General features: G+C 43.8%; 1 protein-coding gene across 1 annotated transcript in view; it reads left to right on the top strand.

Moving 5' to 3' along the window:
• Nucleotides 1-20,797: 20,797 nt before the first annotated feature.
• The window catches only part of ADCY6 (adenylate cyclase 6), a gene marked incomplete at its 3' end in the record, with an annotated part of 270,887 nt that continues 269,416 nt past the window's right edge, over nt 20,798-22,268 (top strand). The window contains exon 1 of the mRNA XM_073563442.1: nt 20,798-21,002. The remainder of the gene's footprint in view (nt 21,003-22,268) is intronic.

Here is a 22,268-nt window from a genome sequence, read left to right as displayed (position 1 = left end):
TATCGCTTCGTCCCTCCCGAGTCTCACTGTATGGCTAAGCAGTACTGTTATACAGGAGGCATCCTGGAGCACAGTATTTTCCCACATATCATGCTTCAAACGTAAAGATACCAAATGTAATTTTTTGGTGAAGAATCAACAAGTGGGACACAATTGTTAATTTGAACGAAATGTATTAGTTATTTAAAATTTTTGTGGAAATACAAAAACTGAAAAGTGGGGTGTGCAATATTATTTGGCTCCTTTAATACTTTGTTGCGCCACCTTTTGTTGCAATTACAGCTGCAAGTCACTTGGGGTATGTCTCTATCAGTTTTGTACATCGAGAGACTGAAATTCTTGCCCATTCTTCCTTGGCAAGCAGCTCGAGGTCAGTGAGGTTGGATGACTCAGTGATTAGACGACTTTATTTTTCAGGTCGGTGCGATTTACAGCAATACAGCTGTCACAGACTTAGAGGGGTTTTTTTTCAAAAACTAATTTTTGCATCACATTATTTTGAGAGCTATAATTTTTCCACATTTTGACTGACAGAGTCATGTGAGAGATTTTTTTTTTTTTGGGACGAGTTGATGTTTTTATTGGTACCATGACATCTTTTGTTCGCTTTCTATTCAGATTTTTGGTACACAGAGTTAACAAAAACCAACAATTTTTTTTTAATGCTTTTCCGCATATGGTAAAATTGATAAGGCAGCTTTATTCTTCAGGTCAGTACGATTACAGCGATACCACATTTATATCTTTTTTTTTATGTTTTGACTCTTTTACACAATAATTTGCATTGCTTTATTCTGAAAGCTATAACATTTTTTTTTTTTTTGGCTGACGCATCTGTACATTGGCTTGTTTTTTTTCGGGACAAGATGACATTTTCAATTATATCATTTTTATTTATATTTGTCTTTTTGATTGCGTTTTAATCTACTTTTTGTTTGGCGTTAAGATGATAAAGCATCACTTTTTGCTTTGCTTTTTTTTTAAGGTGCTCATTAAAGGGGTTAACTAGTAGGACAGTTTTATAGGTCAGGTCGTACCAAATACCAAATATGTGTACTTTTATTGTTTTTTTTCATAATAATATTTATTTATGGGTATAATATATCTTTTATTTTTTAATATTTTGTGATTTTTAAAAAAAATATTATTACAACTTTTTTTAACTTTTTTACCTATTTAGTCCCACTATGGGGCTTTCACATTCTGCAGTCTGATCGCAGTTATAAGGTGTAGCAATGCAAGAGCATTGCTATACCTTATAACCTGTCAGTGCTGCAGAAGCAAGGTACCATAGTTAGATCATGCACTGCGCATGATCTAACTAACTTGCTAGTGCCTGATGACCCGGATGTCGTAGGGGCAGGCACCGCTCCTGCTATTGAGAGCCGGGTGCCAGATATCAGAATCACCCGCAGGGGCTGTGCGCGCAAAATCGCCAAGACGTATCCATACATCCAATGTCGTTAAGTACCAGGTGATCTGGACATATGGATAAGTCTAAGGTCATAAAGGAGTTAAGTGAAAGTCTAATGGCCATAATATTTCATTTATAATTACAGACTAGGTCACGATGTGCAGTCCTGAAGAAAGACATTAATTTGCGTCTTGTAGGAACAGGGTGGATTGAGCACCTTGCATAAGAAAGACATTTGGGATTCGCTCATTCTCCACTTGCTTTTCCAAAGGTTTTAATTAAATGTACTTTATATTCATAAGCTCACATGTGTGAAGCTCAAATTACATTTAATTTGATGCATGCACATTTCACCTTTCAGGTTCGGCAGGTTTACTTCAGCCTATGTTTATGATAAATTGGTAGGTCAGTGGAGTTTTTACTCAAAAAAGGATGCCTCACTTCCATGGAAGAAGAAACATTTATATACAAGCATGTATTCTGAAATGACCGTCCCAGTTAATATCTCTGCATTTCATGCTGTAATAATAATAATAATAATAATCTTTATTTATATAGCGCCAACATATTCCGCAGCGCTTTACAGTTGAACAGTTTCAAACACAACAGTCATAAGTAACAACGTTAACAATACAATAATTCAAGCGAAATAAGACGACCCTGCTTGTGGAGCTTACAATCTACAAGGTGCATAAGTGCTACACTGCTTTAAGCACTTTCCTTTCATAAAAACAACAAACCATTAACACAAAGCACAAATTACACTTAAAGGGGTTTTACGGTTTAAGAAAAACCCTGTTGACAAGTGCAGATTATTTTAAAGAGACTGTCAGCACAGAATAATGATCACACCGAGTCTAGGTGCTCGGTGCTTCACGGCGGGGTGAAACATTTATATACAGCTTCCCACCTGCTTGTTTTCCCTCCATCACCCCTTTTCTTTGGTTGACGGCTCTAGCTTTATAGAGCCAGAGAAGGGTGGAGATAGAGGGAAAACAAGTTGTAAAGGTGCACTTAAATATTTGGCAACACCAAGGGTGCACCTTGCGCCTGTACTTGGTTTAAACAGTCATTCTGTGCTGACAGACTCCCTTTATAAAAACAAATTTTCCAGATTACTCACACTACCCAGGTCCAGCACTGAGATTCCACCTCTGCTTCTACAGTAGTGTCTTTCATTGACTGCAACGCTGATGTCATGTAGACAGCACTGCAGCCAATCAGTGAGCTCAGCAGCTAAGATTGGCCCCTGCCGCTTACTTGGGCAGATCCCATGAGCTGACTGACTGGCTGCAACGCTGGCAACATGGCGTCAGTGCGGCAGACAATAACAGACAGTTGTGGAAACTCAGCGTGGACCGGTGAAGGGTAATTAAAGCAGTTTGTTTTTGTAAAACAGACTGGATCCCTGGGGACAGGTGTTTCTGAATACCGTATACACCCTTTAACTTCTGTAATTCTGCAGCTGTAAACTGTGAGTAAACTTGTTTGACTGCATAACTATACCAGCATATCTAAAATAAAACAATAACCATCTCTGATAATAATAACCCCAGAATTTTACCCCCAACATGCTATGTACAAAGCAGTCAGAACAAAGCCTGTATGGTAGTACAAAAATGAGTGTGGAGTTGCATGAGGTGTGTGTACTGCCATATAGGCTATTGGGTGTCATGCTTCTGTAACATGACGTGGGCCGGTTGCCGTGGGCGAGGTACCCGTTTCTTACGACCTGCCATGTTACATTAAAGTCGGGGTCCTGGCTGGGTGTGTGGACTTGTGCTAAGGGGGCACTACACCCATGCAGGTCACATGTTACCGATGACTTTGGTTGGCCAGGACCAGATGTTAAACAGCTCAATGATAGAGGCTACCAGTCAAAAATAAACTTTGCACTGACCGATAACTTGGTGGGGTTTATATATAGGAGATAGCGGGTATACAACTTTCTAAATATTTCCTTCCCACACAGTTCAAATTCTTTCCTCGTTACTCATTTGGTCTTTATCTCCACTGCTTCACTTTCCTTCACCACATCCCAGCTCCATTCTACAGTCCAGCTAGTAAGAGTCCTATTCTCAACCCACAGTTCCAAGTCTTCTTTTCCCTCAAGATTACTATGTTGCCAGTATGGCCGGTAGATAACTTCTCTGCCACGGACGTTGTGGAATTCCTGCCTGGGACAGGTTGTTCGCCTCACGTATCTGGTCCCGTTACCTCTCAAAGTTATAAACTCTGAGCCAAACTGCTAGGCGTCCGCTCCCAGGACCCATTTATGTTTGGCCACTCCATCCTCTGGGAGGTTTCTTATCTCATTCACACTAACCACAGTCTCAGTCTCTCCTCACTTCTGGTACACTCATGTCATGCGGCACTGCTTATTGTCCAGATCTTATGCCTACTTCAGACGCACACTGGGCCCTATCTCACGTTCTGAAAGGAAGCTGTCCCTTCACCTTATCTCAAGCTGGGTCAACCATCTACCTATAATATTCTGTTATTCGTAACTTTCTATACTGTTACTCACAAGAAAAGCATCCATTCCTTTCTTAAATTCATTCAGTGATTTGGCCATCACCACTTCCTCAGGAAGAGAATTCCAGAGCCTCACTGCTCTTACCATGAAGAACCCTCTTCTATGCTGGTGCAGAAATTGTCTTTCCTCCAAACGAAGAGAATGCCCCCTTGTTCTTGTCACAGTTCTTGGTACAAACAGTTCATTGGAGAGATCTCTGTATTGCCCTCTGATATACTGCTACATATATATTAGGTCTCCCCTAAGTCTTCTCTTTTCTAGAGTAAATAGACCTAATTTTGATAACCTTTCTGGGTATTGTAGTGAACCAACTCCATTTATCATTTTAGTAGCCTGCCTTTGAACCCTTTCAAGTTCAGTAATGTCTTTCTTGACCACCGGCGTCCAAAATTGCACACAATACTCCAAGTGTGGTCTGATGAGTGATTTGAACAGAGGGAGAATTATGTTTTCATCTCGTGTCCCCAGACCTCTTCTAATGCATCCCATGACCCTATTTGCTTTGGTGGCAGCTGCCTGACACTGGGCACTCCAATTTAGCTTCTTATTGACTAAGATGCCTAAGTCTTTTTCCATGTCTGATTTCCCTGCAGTTTCCCATTTAGTAAGTAATTGTAGCATCTGTTTCTCCTTCCCATGTGCATAACCTTACACTTATCTGTGTTAAACCTCATTTGCCATTTTTCAGCCCAATTCTCCAATTTACTCAAATCTGTCTGTAGTTGCAAACTGTCCTCCTTTGTGTTAACTACCTTACATAGTTTTGTATCATCTGCAAATACTGATATTTTACTGTGTAAGCCATCCACTAGATCATTAATAAATATATTAAATAGTAGGGGGCCCAATACAAAACCCTGTGGTACCCCACTAGTAACCCTGGCCCAATCGGAGTATGCACCATTAATAACCACTCTTTGTTTTCTATCACTAAGCCAGCTACCTACCCATCTACACACATTTTCCCATAGACCAAGCTTTCTCATCTTACTTACCAATCTTTTATGTGGGACAGTGTCAAATGCTTTAGAGAAGTCGAGATAAATGACATCCAATGATTCTCCTTGATCCATTTGAGAGCTTACATCCTCATAGAAGCTGATCAGGTTAGTTAATAATAATCTTTATTTATATAGCGCCAACATATTCCGCAGCGCTTTACAGTTGAACAGTTTCAAACACAACAGTCATAAGTAACAACGTTAACAATACAATAATTAAAGCGAAATAAGACGACCCTGCTTGTGGAGCTTACAATCTACAATGAGGTGGGGGAGATACAAAGCACAGGTTTGTATTTACAATGATATATTTACAATGACGGTCCAGCCATCCAGCCATTAGTTTGACAGGAGTGATCCTTCATAAATCCATGTTGATATGGAGTTAAACATTTATTAACATTGAGATATTCCATAATGGTATCCCTTAGAAACCCTTCAAAAATTTTACCCCCAACAGATGTTAAGCTTACCGGCCTATAGTTTCAGGCATAAAGTCAGGCATAACACAATACCAATACAATATGCCTATAGTCAGGCATAACACAATACCAACACTATTAACACATGTCACACATGTCACAGTATTAACACGTCACAGTTCAAATTATACAATACAACAACGTACTTGTTCTTCACGGGGGAACATGATTGTGATGATTGTGGTGCGTTAAACTAGTAATAAGGGTTCTACAAGTTCAAGGAACCCAACATGGAAGTGAAGATGACAGGAGCCAGGATTGACATTTGACATAATAGTGGGAAATCAGGGAGCTTTGATAATGAAACTATATTAGTAAGTTTTATATTACTCCATTTTAAACTCTTCCGAAGCTCTTACTTTTCTTGTAGCTGACCACCCAAATTAATATTATCTTTGACAAAAGATTATTTTCCATATGGAGCAGCCTAAAACTATTTTCGCATCAGCAAAAAAAAAAAAAATACACTACCTTTCAACAGTCTGGAATCACACAGGAAATGTTTTTATGTCAATGAAAATTCTTGTATTTCATGAAAAGTTGTAAAAGTAATAGAAAATATAGTCAAGACAATGACAAGAAATAATTATCTATGCTTGAAAACATGAGAACCTCCCACAAATTGGATTGACTTGTTGGAATGAGTTGTTGTTAATTTTCTCATAACTTTAAGTCAGCCTGCTTCCACAACAGCTCAATAGAGTTGAGATCTGGCATTTGTGCTGGTGTAATAATACAGCTGGGGGGTAGACTCATCAGCACACTCTGTACTCACTGTGCTGTCTGCTGCTTCTTTCCTAGTGCGTCCCACATTCTTCCTGGAGTTCAAAGGACTGTAGGCAGAGCCCAGGATAACTTCAAACAAAAAAGATTTATTCTCTTCAGGACACAGCACATCCAATACACCTTTAGGACACTTGATACGGTACCAGCAATACATTTTCTTCAGCTTTCCCTAGCTTCTTCTACACCAGAATGGACCACAAAGTAACAGCGGGACGAGGAACCCGGCGAAAACGGCACTTCAACCTATCTCCGTGGAACCGACTTCAGACATGGAAATAATCATCTACTAGGTTATCCACCCCCTTTTGGTTATCCTGCCCGTGTACCTGCTGGTGGCCCACTCGACTACTTCTTCAGCACTCAGACTTCTGCTGACACTTCATCAGTGACTTCTTCATTGACCTCTTCACTACGTTGCTGAAGATACCATACTCCACTTCTTTGCTTTGACAATTTCCCCACATCTACTCTGGATGGCTAGGGACTCCACTTCACACTTTGTGTGGCACCTACACAGCTCAGGAACAGGACATCTGAGCGGCAACAAGGGGTCTACCCACGACTGACTATAAACAGGAAATCTATCTAGCTAATTCCCAGCTACCACTCCTACAATTAACCCCTAAAGTGTCCTACCACTCTGCTCTATTATGCAGTGTACTCAGTGCCCCCATCTAGTGGCCTTTTCCCTAACTGCACTGTCCCTAACTTACAGTACATATAATACAATATGGCAATAAACACGTATATACAGCTTACACATCGTAAATACGACACATTCAAATATGGCAATCATATACAGGTAACCAGTAGCAACAACATTTACAGGGCTAGGCCCAGACCCTCTTACACTGGCAACACATTACAAACTACAACTATCCAATACAATACCATCTAATCTATGTCTAAGGACATGTTCAGTATTTGGTCAGTATTTCATATTAGAATTTGCAAGCCAAAACCAGGAGTGGGTGATAAATCCAGAAGTGGTGACGTGTTTCGATTATACTGTTCCTCGGATTGTACCATTCCTAGTTTTTGCTAACAAATGCTGATGTCAAATACTGACCAAATACTGAACGTGTGAATGTGGCCTTAAGGTACTGTCACACTAAGCGATATCACTAGCAATATCGCTATAACTTGTGACGTTATAGCGATATTGTAGCGATATCGCTGTGTGTGATACTTACCTACGACCCGCTCCCCCGCTGGTTATCGCTGATCGCGCGAGAACGTCCAGGACTGTTTCTCGTCGTCAGCTTCCTGCGGCGCTTCCTGTGGAGAGACGAGCGTGGAGCCGGACGGGAGGACGTCAGGATCGCCTAGTGTGACAGGTAAGTAACAACCTCCGACCCCTGCTATGTCGCTGGTGAGATCTGCCTGTGTGGCAGCTCACTAGCCACCACTTAACAATGTACCAGCGATCCTGACCGCGTCATATCGCTGGTCGGGATCGCTGGTACATCGCTAACTGTGACAGTACCTTTAGGCTAGGTTACACCAGCATAATTTATCTAGTCTGAGAGAATTGGGACAATTTTGCAAATCACACTCTGATTAGACTCTGATCAATGTGTGATCCGATTTTCATGAATGGGGAGAAGATGAGGGGAAAAAAATCTCAATCTTCTCCATTCTGTCTGTCTGTGAAAATCGGACTGCTCTCAGATGTCATCCGAGAGAAGTCAGACGTTTTCCACGGCCTCATTCAATTGCATGGCCGAGTATAATCCAGTAATCGGATCCAACACATGTGACAGACTCTGCGCACGACCCCATAGAATAACATTGGTCAGAGTGTGATCTGCTGTTTTGTCGGATCAAACTGGGATCAAAAATACAGTGGTCTGCACAAGCCCCTAAACGCTATTCCCATGTCAAAGCTCATAGCTAAGACTGTAATAACACTGTCCATGTTTCGACCACATGGGCTACATAAACAGCTTAGCTTGCTTTTTCATAAATTCATTATTTTGATTGGAGTTATGAAACCGCTTTATCCATTACCTTGTTGGAATTTTTTCTGTTTTCCCATGAAAAGATGACATGCGAATACCCCTATGAATAATTTTGAGATGAGCATTGAGTCATTGTACTGTTGCAGGACGAGATCGGCTGAAATAAAGGTCCAGAGGATATTGGATGATGTTCCAAAATAGAGTGATAGCGTTTTTCCTTTATGTTTCCATTTACTCCGTGCAAATGTCCCACTTTACTAAAAACAGAGCACCCCAGACACCACATTCCACCATCTTACTTGACATCAAGCAGTCATCCTCTGTCCTTCTGGCGTCCTACAGATGTTTCTCTGAACCAAACTCTCTGGGAAACTCTTATCAGTGCATAAGCATTGGAACACTGGAGTGATGTTGGCAGGAAATGGATCTTTATCTTAAATACTCCATTAAACCTCAGAATTCTTGATGTCTAGACTGCATTTTTTTCTCAATTTCTTGTTTCATGTTTGATTGAAAACTATCTATAATGTTGTGTATTATTTGTTCAGTCGGATTTGTTCAGTATTGTAATGTAAACATGGAAAAAGTTTCTGTTTGATCTAGCAGCCGCTTGTGTACTTTTTTGTGGTAGTGGCGAGTGAGTCAACGTTTAGAGCAAAGGTCTTTATATTTCAGAGCAGCAGCCCATAACACAGATGCTTGGGCTCTTCACACTCACCTGTTCTAAGCCCGTGCAATGTTAAGAATTTATGGCGCTTTCCTAGGATACGTCATCAATGTGTGATTGGTGGTCTGTCAACTGCATTTACACTGAAAGATTATCAGGGCTCCCAGGTACACTCATTTCTCGATAATTGTGCAGTCTGAACAGGTTGCTGATCATCTGGCGAACAATGTGTCAGCACAATGATATGTGACCCCTGCAGACAATCACTAGATTACGCAGTGACCACAGCAGTGTCGACACATCGCAGGTACAACCAGTGACTGACTGTACTGACCATGTGTCATCATCGCTAAATAGAGACCAGAGGAGCTGGAGGATCAGGGAATTTGTATGGCGAGTGCTACCCCTTTTGTTATTTTATACCATTGCTGTATAAGATAATTGTAAAAACATTTGCTGGGCTGAAAAAAACGGTTACCGTATATTTCCATAATAGAGATGGATGTGTAGGTTTAAGGGTACAGACAGTCGTCTGTATAAATCGGAGCGAGAACGGAATGCCGAGCACGGACCGGCCGGCAGCCATCCCTACCCGAGCGTGACAGCTGCAAAGAAATACATGAAGCTATCATGCTTGGATCATCAGAGCCCGCCAGACAGTCCATACACTGCGCTCCAATCTTGCTCTCATTTACACGGCCGTCTGACTGCATCCTAATAGTTGGAGAGGCATCAGGGGGTTGTCCATTAATGGACATCCCATAATAAATTGATTCATTGTTCTGCATTTTTCGAAAAAAGTGTCATGACTCTGTTGTCGCGTGTCCCTGGACCAAGGGCTCCTTCCCTATCCCTAACACTAGGGGCGTCCTAGCTTGCACTGTACCCTGGATTACTTCTGATGGTGAAGATGTCGGGGCCACGTACCCTGCCTTAGCTCCTGAATCGACCCTCAGTCTGTACCCTTTCCCCAACCAGGAAAGAGGGGAGTAGCAGTGTAAAGTAACCAGGGGAAGAGTCTTGAGGAGATCATTTGCATATTCCCAGTGCCTTCTGGGATAAGTGAAGAGTCTCCGCGAGCTCAACGATCACTGGGTTTTGGCCGTTGCAGCTGAAAAGAGGAAATCGGAAAACCAGGGGAAGAGTCTTGAGGAGATCATTTGCATATTCCCAGTGCCTTCTGGGATAAGTGAAGAGTCTCCGCGAGCTCAACGATCACTGGGTTTTGGCCGTTGCAGCTGAAAAGAGGAAATCGGAAAACCAGGGGAAGAGTCTTGAGGAGATCATTTGCATATTCCCAGTGCCTTCTGGGATAAGTGAAGAGTCTCCGCAAGCTCAACGATCACTGGGTTTTGGCCGTTGCAGCTGAAAAGAGGAAATCGGAAAAACCGCGCGCCGATAGGCGCGCAAATTTTGGCTCATCTTTCATCGTTTTTAAGAAATCTCAAGATGGAAGAGGCCAGGAGCCATTTGGTGAGCTGCATTTCTTGCTACATGTTCACAGATTTACCAGTGGAAAAGCCAAACTTCACATGCCACAAATGCAAGCTTGTGTCCCTGTTGGAGGAAAAGTTGCAAAATCTGGAAGAGAGGTTAGCTACATTGAAGATCATTAAGGAAGGTGAAGAGTTCTTGGACAGAGCAGAATTATCTCTTCATGTTACAGAAAGAGAAGAAATTCGAAGTGCACCTGAAGAAACAGAGGAATGGAAACATGTGACCCAGAGAAGCAGGAGGATCAGGAGACAGTCAGCACCCATACTGCTCAGGAACCAGTACCAGGCTCTCACGCAGGAAAATGATGAAGAAATACATCAGGATAAGACTTTGCCCACAAACAGCAACCTTGTACGCCTTCAGAGTCCTCCTGGATGGAGAAAGAAAAATGTTGTGAAGAAGAAACGGAGAGTGGTGGTCATGGGGGATTCCCTGTTGAGAGGAACAGAGGCCGCTATCTGCAGACCGGATATAACTTCAAGAGAAATGTGCTGTCTTCCAGGTGCAAAAATTAAAGATGTGTCTGACAGGATATCAGGACTCTTCAGACCTACAGATGACTACCCATTCCTGCTACTACATGTGGGGACAAATGACACCGCAAGGAACGACCTGGAAACCATCTGCAGAGACTTTGAAGACTTAGGCAAGAAAGTGAAAGAACTGGGAGCGCAGGTGGTCTTCTCTTCCATCCTCCCAGTGGATGGCCATGGAACAAGGAGGTGGAATAAGATTCTGCAGGTGAACAACTGGCTACGTCGATGGTGCCGTCAGCAACTATTTGGATTTCTGGATCACGGAGTGAACTACTTATACGATGGACTACTTGCTAGAGATGGGGTGCACCTTACGAAGACTGGAAAGCATGTATTTGGAAGTCGCCTTGCTACACTTGTAAGGAGAGCTTTAAACTAGAACAACATGGGAAGGGAAGCAAAAGACCAGAAAAAGCCATACACCTGACAAATGCTATTGAGAACTCTGCTATTAGAAGTGGAAAGGAAGAACAAAGACGAAAGAATCTAATTAATAAAAATATTGGAGAAAGAGAAACCTATCACAAACTAAAATGTTTCTATACTAATGCACAAAGCATGGGCAACAAACAAGGAGAACTGGAACTACTAACACAGGAAAAGAAATATGATGTCATTGGAATCACTGAAACTTGGTGGGATGATACACATGATTGGAATACAAGACTAGAAGGATACAACTTATTTGCAAGAAACAGACTTGATAAACGAGGAGGGGGTGTCACATTGCATGTTAGAAATGCGTATATCTGCACAGAGATTGAAGCTTCAGAGACTGGGAGTTCTGTGGAAACTGTTTGGGTAAGAATACAAGGACAGAACAATGGAAAGGACACCATTGTAGGCATTTACTACAGGCCGCCTGTGCAAGCTGAAGATATGGATGAACTCTTTATGCATCAAATGGCCAAGTTCTCCAAAAAATATGACATAGTTGTCATGGGAGATTTCAACTATCCAGACATTTGTTGGGAATCTCTCTCAGGCAAAACTAACAGGTCAAGGAAATTCTTATCCTCTCTTGCTGACAACTTTATCTTCCAAAAGGTAAGGGAGAAAACCAGGGGAACTGCTACCTTGGATCTAATCCTTATAAACAGGGAGGAAATGGTTGAGGAGGTAAAAGTGGCTGGGACTCTAGGAGGTAGCGACCATGCTATTTTAGAATTTTGGATAACTAGAGGCGGAAGACCTGTGAAGACTCAGACGTCAAGGTTAGATTTCAGAAAGGCAGATTTTAAGGGATTCAGAAAGAGAATTGGAGGGATCCAATGGCTTGATATCCTTAAAGACAAAAATGTCCAGGAAGGATGGGAAATCTTGAAAAATGAAATTCTCAAAGCACAGTTGTTAACAATTCCGAAAAGAGGGAAGAATAGGAAGCATTTAAGGAAACCAGGATGGATGAACACAGAACTTAAGCACATGCTAAAAAGGAAGAAAAAAATGTTTATAAAATGGAAAGAGGGAGGCATATGTAAAGAAGAATATAATGCTGTCTGCAGAACCTGCAGGGCACAAATCAGATTAGCGAAAGCTGAAAATGAATTGAGGCTTGCAAGAGATGTCAAAAGCAATAATAAAGGATTTTGGGGATATGTCAAAAGTAAAAGAAAAGTCAAAGATGCTATAGGATTTTTACAGGATGAAAATGATGAAATGGTAAGACAGGATGTTGAGAAGGCTGAACTTTTAAATTCCTATTTTGCATCTGTTTTCTCTCAGAAAGGAAATGTAACATCAACTGTTATTCACTGTCCTATTAAGGGAATAGAAGAATCCAGGATATCTATAAACAGAAAGATAGTGAGGAAACACTTAGCTAACCTAAATGAATTCAAGTCTCCAGGTCCAGATGAATTACACCCCAGAGTACTGAAGGAGATAGCAGAAGAAATTTTTGAACCCCTCTCCATAATCTTTGAAAATTCTTGGAGAACAGGAGAAGTGCCAGAAGACTGGAGAAGAGCAAATGTTGTTCCTATCTTCAAAAAGGGGAAGAAGGTGGACCCAGGCAACTATAGGCCGGTGAGTCTGACTTCTATACCAGGAAAGATCTTTGAACAAATTATTAAACAACATGTATGTCAATACCTGGATAAGAATGAAGTGATTAAACAGAGTCAGCATGGGTTTGTAACTAATAAGTCATGTCAGACTAACTTAATTTCCTTCTATGACGGTATCACTGATTGGGTGGATCAAGGAAATGCTGTAGATATAGTATATCTTGACTTCAGCAAAGCATTTGACAAAGTCTCTCATACAATCCTTATTGAAAAAATGACTAAGTATGGAATGGACAAGGCAACTGTTAGGTGGATTCATAACTGGCTCAGTGATCGGACCCTAAGAGTGGTCGTAAATGGCTGCACATCCAGTTGGAAGAATGTCTCAAGTGGGGTACCACAGGGCTCTGTCCTGGGCCCTGTATTGTTCAACATCTTTATCAATGATTTAGATGAAGGAATTGAGGGTAAACTGATTAAATTTGCTGATGACACAAAGCTAGGAGGGATAGCTAATACTAGAGAAGAGAGAGAGAGGATTCAAAAAGATTTAAATAAACTGGAGAAGTGGGCAGCAACTAACAGAATGGTTTTTAACAGGGAGAAATGCAAAGTACTACATCTGGGCAATAAAAATGAAAAAAGCATATATAGAATGGGAGGAATAGGGCTAAGTGACAGCACATGTGAAAAAGACTTGGGTATACTAATAGATCACAGACTGAATATGAGTCAACAGTGTGATGCAGCAGCAAAAAAGGCAAATGCAATTCTAGGATGTATTAACAGAAGCATACAGTCTAGATCACGTGAAGTCATTATTGCCCTCTACTCCTCTTTGGTCAGACCTCATCTGGAATATTGTGTCCAGTTTTGGGCACCACATTTTAAAAAAGACATCAACAAACTGGAGCAAGTTCAGAAAAGAGCAACCAGAATGGTGACCGGTCTGCAAACCCTGTCTTATGAGGAAAGGTTGCAGGATTTGGGAATGTTTAGTTTGCAAAAGAGAAGACTGAGAGGAGACTTAATAGCTGTCTACAAATATCTAAAGGGCTGTCACATTGTAGAAGGATCAACTTTATTCTCATTTGCACAAGGAAAGACTAGAAGCAATGGGATGAAACTGAATGGGAGGAGACACAGATTAGATATTAGAAAAAACTTTTTGACAGTTAGAGTGATCAATGAGTGGAACAGGCTGCCACGAGAAGTGGTGAGTTCTCCTTCAATGGAAGTCTTCAAACAGAGGCTGGACAGACATCTGACTGGGATGATTTAGCGAATCCTGCTTTGAGCAGGGGGTTGGACCAGATGGCCCAGGAGGTCCCTTCCAACTCTACGATTCTATGATTCTACACCAACCAGACTAACAAGGTAATACGAACAGGGGTAAAGGAAAATACCAATCATACAAATATATTCAAATAAAGGAATACACTGGGGAGTGGAGGATGGGATAAAACCAAAGTAGGAGAAGGAGGGGAATTAGCCCAAACCCAAAAGTTAGCAACAGTCTCTGATAAATCCACCAAACGCCTTCTCCAGCAACAACCACAATCTCCTAACCATGCAGCACAAGCCATCTCTGACAATCAGTGCTAGCCAGGGCCCAGATTATATAGGAAATGGGAGTGGCTAACAGTGAACAGCTGAGAGCCTTAATGCAGGAAAGCTTCCAGGAGCTCTCATCTGAGCAGATTAACCCCTGCACTGCTAAAAGAAAACTGCACCATTTAGTATGAAGGTGAAGTGCTTTTAATCAGTTCAGGAGGAGGAGAAATCAGATGCTGTGGTCCTCTGGCTCCTCTCTGTTGTGGCAAGCCCATGACAAAAAGTCTATGCTTACCTTTCGGAATGGCTGCACTCTCAGCCATTTGGCCCCCACCGGTCTCCTAGCTTAAACAATGTCACGTGACAGCTGTGGCCAATCAGCAGCTGCTGCTCAGATGCAGCGTTCAAATTTTTATTTCATTCGGACTAAAAAAAAAGAGAAGGATGCATCTACCACATGACATTGTTTATGCCAGGAGACCAGCAGGGGACATGGTGCTGAGAGTGCAGCCGGTTTGAGTGGTGCATACAGACTTTTACATCATGCAGCATCCTAAGGCCATTGGTGATGGATTGTCCAGTAGCGGACAACATCTTTAAGACACATGGCATTTTGTATCAATGGGCATAGACATAGGTTTATTCAGACATCTGTTTTTCTTGCCTATCTGTACATGGTCAGTGCAAAGACCTCTATAATAGTTAATGGCACAATTCACATAAGTAATTTCCAGGGTTGAGAGCAGGACTTCCTATTTGTTTTCATTTTTTTTTCTGGATAATGCATTAAAATCAAGGACAGCATTTACTTTGAACTGCAAGACAATAAAAAATTGTTGTCATAATATTCTGCCCCAGCTTAAAGGGAAACCGTCACAGTGCAAATGCTATGTGACCTGCAGGCAGGGTGTTGCAGAGAAGGAGAAGCTGATTAGATTTATGTACATTTTTGTACAAAAAGTTTTAGCAAATGTCGAATCTGCCAATCTTGGGTTCTCTGGCAAAAGCAAATCGCCCTGCATAGTTTTGGGCTGTAAACACAACACCCACTTATGGACGTCACACCCTCATACCACCCTCATGGAGTCTGTTTCTGAAAGTTTGAGCAGACACATGGATGTTAGTGGCCTGCTGTCCGTCATTTTGCAGGGATCTGGCACTGCTCTGTTTCTCCTTGGACAAAGGAGAGATGGCAGTCCAGCTGCTGGGCTGTTGCCCTCCTATGGCCCCCTCCACATCTCCTGGTGTACAGGCCTGTCTCCTGGTATCTGCTCCATGCTCTGGACACTGCGCTGACAGACACAGCTACCTTTCTTGCCACAGCTCCCACTGATGTGCCATGCTGGATGAGTTATAGAAACGTGAACAGAGAAATGGTCTGTGGTCACCCCCTAAAGAACCACTCCTTTATAGAGGTTGTCTTACTAATTGCCTATCATTTCTACCTGTTGTCTGTTCTATTTGCACAACAGCAGGAGAAATTGAGTCACAATCATTGTTGCTTCATAACTGGACAAGTTGATTTCACAGAAGTGTGATTGACTTGGAGTTACATTGTGTTGTTTAAGTGTTCCCTTTATTTTTTTGAGCAGTGTATATACATGAGGTACAGATACATCAGGGGGGCTGAATATATATACATGATGTACAAGATACATCATGGGGACTGAACATGTATATACACGATGTACAGATACATCAGGGGGACTGAACGTATATACACGAGGTACAGACACATGGGGGGGGGCTGGACATGTATATACACGAGGTACAAGATACAACAGGGGGGCTGAACATGTATATACACGAGGTACAGATACATCAGAGGGACTGAACATGTATATACACGAGGTAAAGATACATCAGGGGGACTGAAAATGTTTATAGATGAGGTACAAATACATCAGGGGGACCGAACATGTATATACACGAGGTACAGACACATCATGGGGGGGGCAGGACATGTATATACGTGAGGTACAGATATATCAGGGGGCTGAACATGTGTATACACGAGGTACAAGATACATCAGGGGGACTGAACATGTATATACACGAGGTACAGATATATCAGGGGGGCTGAACATGTATATTCACGAGGTACAGATACATCAGGGGGACTGAACATGTATATACACGAGGTACAGATACATCAGGGGGGCTGAACATGTATATACACGAGGTACAGATACATCAGGGGGGCTGAACATGTAAATTCACGAGGTAAAGATACATGAGGGGGACTGAAAATGTTTATAGATGAGGTACAAATACATCAGGGGGACCGAACATGTATATACACGAGGTACAGACACATCATGGGGGGCTGGACATGTATATACGTGAGGTACAGATATATCAGGGGGTTGAACATGTATATACCGAGGTACAAGATACATCAGGGGGACTGAACATGTATATACACGAGCTACAGATACATCAGGGGGACTGAAAATGTTTATAGATGAGGTACAAATACATCAGGGGGACCGAACATGTATATACACGAGGTACAGATACATCAGGGGGCTGAACATGTATATACACGAGGTAAAGATACATCAGGGGGACTGAACATGTATATTCACGAGGTAAAGATACATCAGGGGGACTGAAAATGTTTATAGATGAGGTACAAATACATCAGGGGGACCGAACATGTATATACACGAGGTACAGACACATCATGGGGGGCTGGACATGTATATACGTGAGGTACAGATATATCAGGGGGTTGAACATGTATATACACGAGGTACAGATACATCAGGGGGGCTGAACATGTATATACACCAGGTACAGATATATCAGGGGGACTGAACATGTATATACACGAAGTAAAGATACATCAGGGGGACTGAAAATGTTTATAGATGAGGTACAAATACATCAGGGGGACCGAACATGTATATACACGAGCAGTGGCGGATTAAGTGGACTATGGGCCCGGGGCTGTTCATAAAACCTGGGCCCCTGTACCCCCCTTTCCACCTGAGCGCTGCGGTCCCCGTGCGGGAATTGACAGCCGTACGGACCGCAGCACTTGGTTTGCTGCGGGTCCATACGGAAAACCCGCCACCATTCCACCAAGTGTACCCCCCCCCCCCAAGTACATATGCGACTTGCACAGTTAGTCATGTACCCACGAGCTGCTCTCCCTAATGCTCTCAATGTTCAGTAAAAAACTGAAAGCAGGAAGAGAAGCTCGTTGTCACAGGACCATAACTATGAAAATCGCATATGAGTGAGGTGTCCATGTGATGAGTACTGGAACCTGCAGAGCTGAATCCTGACATTGCAGCTTCTGAATTCTCACAACGAATGCACTGCACACATTTAGGAGTCTCCCTTGCCGATATACAGTCATGTCAACACAAGTATGTGATTTGTATACTTCTGGCCACATTCCAACTAGACGTGCCCGGCCTCGCTCCGTTCACTTTCATTGAGTGAGGCCACACATGTCTAGTCAGCATGTGACCGCATGTATGTAAATTACCAGCACGAGAGAATCCTGACAGCATTCAGTGAGCACTGTGAGAATTCAGAAGTCTGCAGTCACATAGAATGTCTGCAGACTCAGCACAGACCTGGACAACCCCTGTAATGCTCCTGACATAAATAAAAAACATGAGAATTAGTCAATATCACAAATAATATTTACATCCAGGTACCTTATAGATGACGTCATCTCTGGAGTCGTTCTCCTTTTCTTCTTCTTGTCCAGACCCCATGATGAGTTTGCTCATCCACATCTCGTCTCTGCAGACTTCCATCTTCTCCAGTCTTCTGCAGCAAATCTCCACACGATCCCCTTAAAGATAGAAGTGTCATTATAATGCCCCTAAATACAAATATCTGCAATATACTGTCTCCTCACACTATTCCCCTCCCTCCTCATACTCTCTCCTCATATATTTACCCCCTCACTCTCTATACTGTCTGCTCACACATATCCCTGACTCCCCATACTGTGTCCACATGCATTCACCCGTTCGCACCCCTTACTGTCTGCACCCATCCCCCATACTGTTTCCTCATACATGCCCTCATACATACTCTTCATTTTGTGTCCTCAAATCTCCCCACATACATTAAATACCATCCCCACTCCAAATCCCCCCCATCCCCAATCCCCCCACACATTATGTACCCCCACTCCAAATCCCCCCACACATTATGTACCCCCACTCCAAATCCCCCCACACATTATGTACCCCCACTCCAAATCCCCCCCACACATTAACCCCCCTCCCCACTCATTAACCCCTCCACACATTAACCCCCATCTCCACTCATTAATCCCCCATCTCCACTCATTAACCCCCATCTCCACTCATTAACCCCCATCTCCACTCATTAACCCCCCTCTCCACTCATTAACCCCCATCTCCACTCATTAACCCCCACCCCCACATTAACCCCCCTCTCCACTCATTAACCCCCCTCTCCACTCATTAACCCCCATCTCCACTCATTAACCCCCACCCCCACATTAACCCCCCCTCTCCACTCATTAACCCCCCTCTCCACTCATTAACCCCCATCTCCACTCATTAACCCCCACCCCCACATTAACCCCATCTCCACTCATTAACCCCCATCTCCACTCATTAACCCCCATCTCCACTTATTAACCCCCACCCCCACATTAACCCCCCTCTCCACTCATTAACCCCCATCCCAATCTTCGGTGGTTCTTCAGCTCCACAGAGGAGCACACTTACCACCAGCGTTCGCTCTGGGCGCCGGGAGTGACGTCTGCAGCATGATCACATGACCTGATCACGCTGCTGACGTCGCTCTGACCCGGCGGTCAGAGCTTCAATTGTACTGGCGTCTATAGACGCCAAGTACAATTGCTGCCTGGGAGTCGGCGCGGCCTCCTTCTCTGCGTCGGCTGTCAGCTTGACAGCCGACACAGAGAACCGCCGACTCCCAGGACTGGTAGCGGCAGAACACAGCCGCCGGGGGGGGGAGGGAGGGAGGGAGATACTGGCATACTGCGGACCGCTGCATTAGGCGGCCGGGCGGCTCGACTGCGCCCCCCTGGATACGCCACTGCCCTGGGCCCCCAAAAAACCTTGGGCCCGGGGCGACCGCCCCATCCGGCCCTATTAAGATCCGCCATTGTACACGAGGTACAGACACATCATGGGGGGCTGGACATGTATATACGTGAGGTACAGATATATCAGGGGGTTGAACATGTATATACACGAGGTACAGATACATCAGGGGGGCTGAACATGTATATTCACGAGGTACAGATACATCAGGGGGACTGAACATGTATATACACGAGGTACAGATACATCAGGGGGACTGAACATGTATATACACGAGGTACAGATACATCAGGGGGACTGAACATGTATATACACGAGGTACAGATACATCAGGGGGACTGAAAATGTGTATAGACGAGGTACAGATTCATCAGGGGGACTGAAAATGTATATAGATGAGGTACAAATACATCATGGGGATTGAGCATGTATATACACGAGGTACAGATACATCAGGGGGGCTGAACATGTATATACACGAGGTACAGACACATCATGGGGGGCTGGACATGTATATACGTGAGGTACAGATATATCAGGGGGTTGAACATGTATATACACGAGGTACAAGATACATCAGGGGGACTGAACATGTATATACATGAGGTACAGATACATCAGGGGGGCTGAACATGTATATACACGAGGTACAGACACATCATGGGGGGCTGGACATGTATATACGTGAGGTACAGATATATCAGGGGGTTGAACATGTATATACACGAGGTGCAGATACATTAGGAGGACTGAACATGTATATAGACGAGGTACAGATACATCAGGGGGACCGAAAATGTGTATAGACGAGGTACAGATTCATCAGGGTGACTGAAAATGTATATAGATGAGGTACAAATACATCATGGGGATTGAACATGTATATACACGAGGTACAGATACATCAGGAGGACTGAACATGTATATACACGAGATACAGATACATCAGGGGGACTGAACATGTATATACACGAAGTACAGATACATGAGGGGGACTGAACATGTATATACACGAGGTACAGATACATCAGGAGGACTGAACATGTATATTCACGAGGTACAGACACATCAGGAGGACTGAACATGTATATACACGAGGTACAAATACATCAGGGGGACTGAACATGTATATACACCAGACAGGGTCAGAAACAGGCAGGCGACCTGGGCCTGGCCCTTTAAGAAGATAACAAGATACCAAATTCAGGATTGCGCGTTCACGTGGGGAGCCTCCACTGCGCATGTGCGGCCCTGAACATAGAGAGAGTACTGAGCGGGGGCGCGCACGTCGGCTGGGGATACCGGGGATACCAAGTTGCTGGTAGTGTAACACCTGGGCACAGGGCGGCTTCTCCGGACATGGGAAGAGACGAGGACCGGGGCTGACAGAAATCCACGGAGGACACGCTGCCAGCTGCAGAGGAGGAATCCCCGCAGGAGAGCGACTGCCACCCAACCAGCACCATTCAGTCACCACAGGGAAGCCCCAGGTCAGTGGTGTCACCTGTAGCCTCCGCTGTGTGCAGGCCGGACGTGCCGTGTCAGGGCTACCTGTGTGCAGCTCGGCAGTGCCGCCACCGCCGCTCCACGTGATGCCCGGTGCCCCCGGTATCCGCGTCTCTCCTCCTTCTCCCTCCCGCCTCCGTGTCTGTGCGGACCTTCCTCGGGGACAGCAGCGGGATGAGGGGGGCTGCCCTGTGCCGCCGGGATGGTGGGGGCGGACTGCGGGGGTGTGCGGTAGGTGTCGGGGAGAGGATTGCGGAGGTTTGTGCAGGGTGGGAGCCAGCAATGCAGAAGGGCCAGGCTGTGCGGGAATGTGCTGGAGGCTGCTGCGGGCTGCGGCCGCCCCTGTGCTGCTGTGTGCTCGGAGCCGGCACCGAGGTGGGATCCCCCTCTGATGGCAGAGCTGTGCCCAGCACTGGATCACCTTGTGCTGCAGCCATGGTGGATGGGCCTGCCTGCTCCTCTGGCTTGTTGTGGATGGATTGTTTGCTGCTGATCTGCAGGATGTTGTAGGGAAAACAGGAGAAGGACATCCCCGATGGTCTCCATCTTCCTGCCATGTCCTAGACAGGTGCTGGGATCTACGCAAACAGCTCCTCATATCTCAGCTTCTGACACTCTGGGATATTGCTGTTATTTGTTTTTGGTAGGACATATGTATCTTCTGAAATGCAGTGATCAGGAGAGACCTGTAGCTTTCCAGACTCCCATCCTGAACTGACAGCTGCTGTGGCATGCTGAGCATAGTAGTGTTGTTGTGTTTTTTTTTATTAACACCAGATAAGCTCTCCAGTATTGACTAGATTGCTGGGAGTGTGCTGCACATTACTGTCTCCTATGAGTTTTGTAAGAGGCGCTTTCATAGTCTTTTAAGGTCCCTTTAGTGATTAGTAACGGCTCAGATAAATCATTTGCACCAGATCTCATTACTGTTTAATGTAATGATTTTAACAGGATGCCTCCTAGCCAAAAATCTATTTAGCAATTTTCCATGGTTTCACGTTTTCTTATAGTAGGTCTCAATGGCAGCAATTGACACCTTTTAAAAACCATGTGTTATACATCTGATCTTTGGGATGTTCCAATCTAATGTTCTTCTCGATGGTCCAACCATAACTGCTAGGTGCTTAAGTTATAAACTATTCATAGTGTAGATCTACCTCACACTTTACTTCTGCATTTTTTTGTGTAGTTTCTAGTATTTTGATGGATTTTTTTTAATTACATTTGTAACTTGCTTGTATTGGTGGCTT

Source organism: Dendrobates tinctorius, unplaced genomic scaffold (genome assembly GCF_039654945.1).
Source record: "Dendrobates tinctorius isolate UK_male_01 unplaced genomic scaffold, ASM3965494v1 ptg000388l, whole genome shotgun sequence".
NCBI classification, from domain to species: domain Eukaryota; kingdom Metazoa; phylum Chordata; class Amphibia; order Anura; family Dendrobatidae; genus Dendrobates; species Dendrobates tinctorius.
Note: the sequence above shows the minus strand (reverse complement) of the source record. Positions and strands in the feature narration are given on the sequence as shown.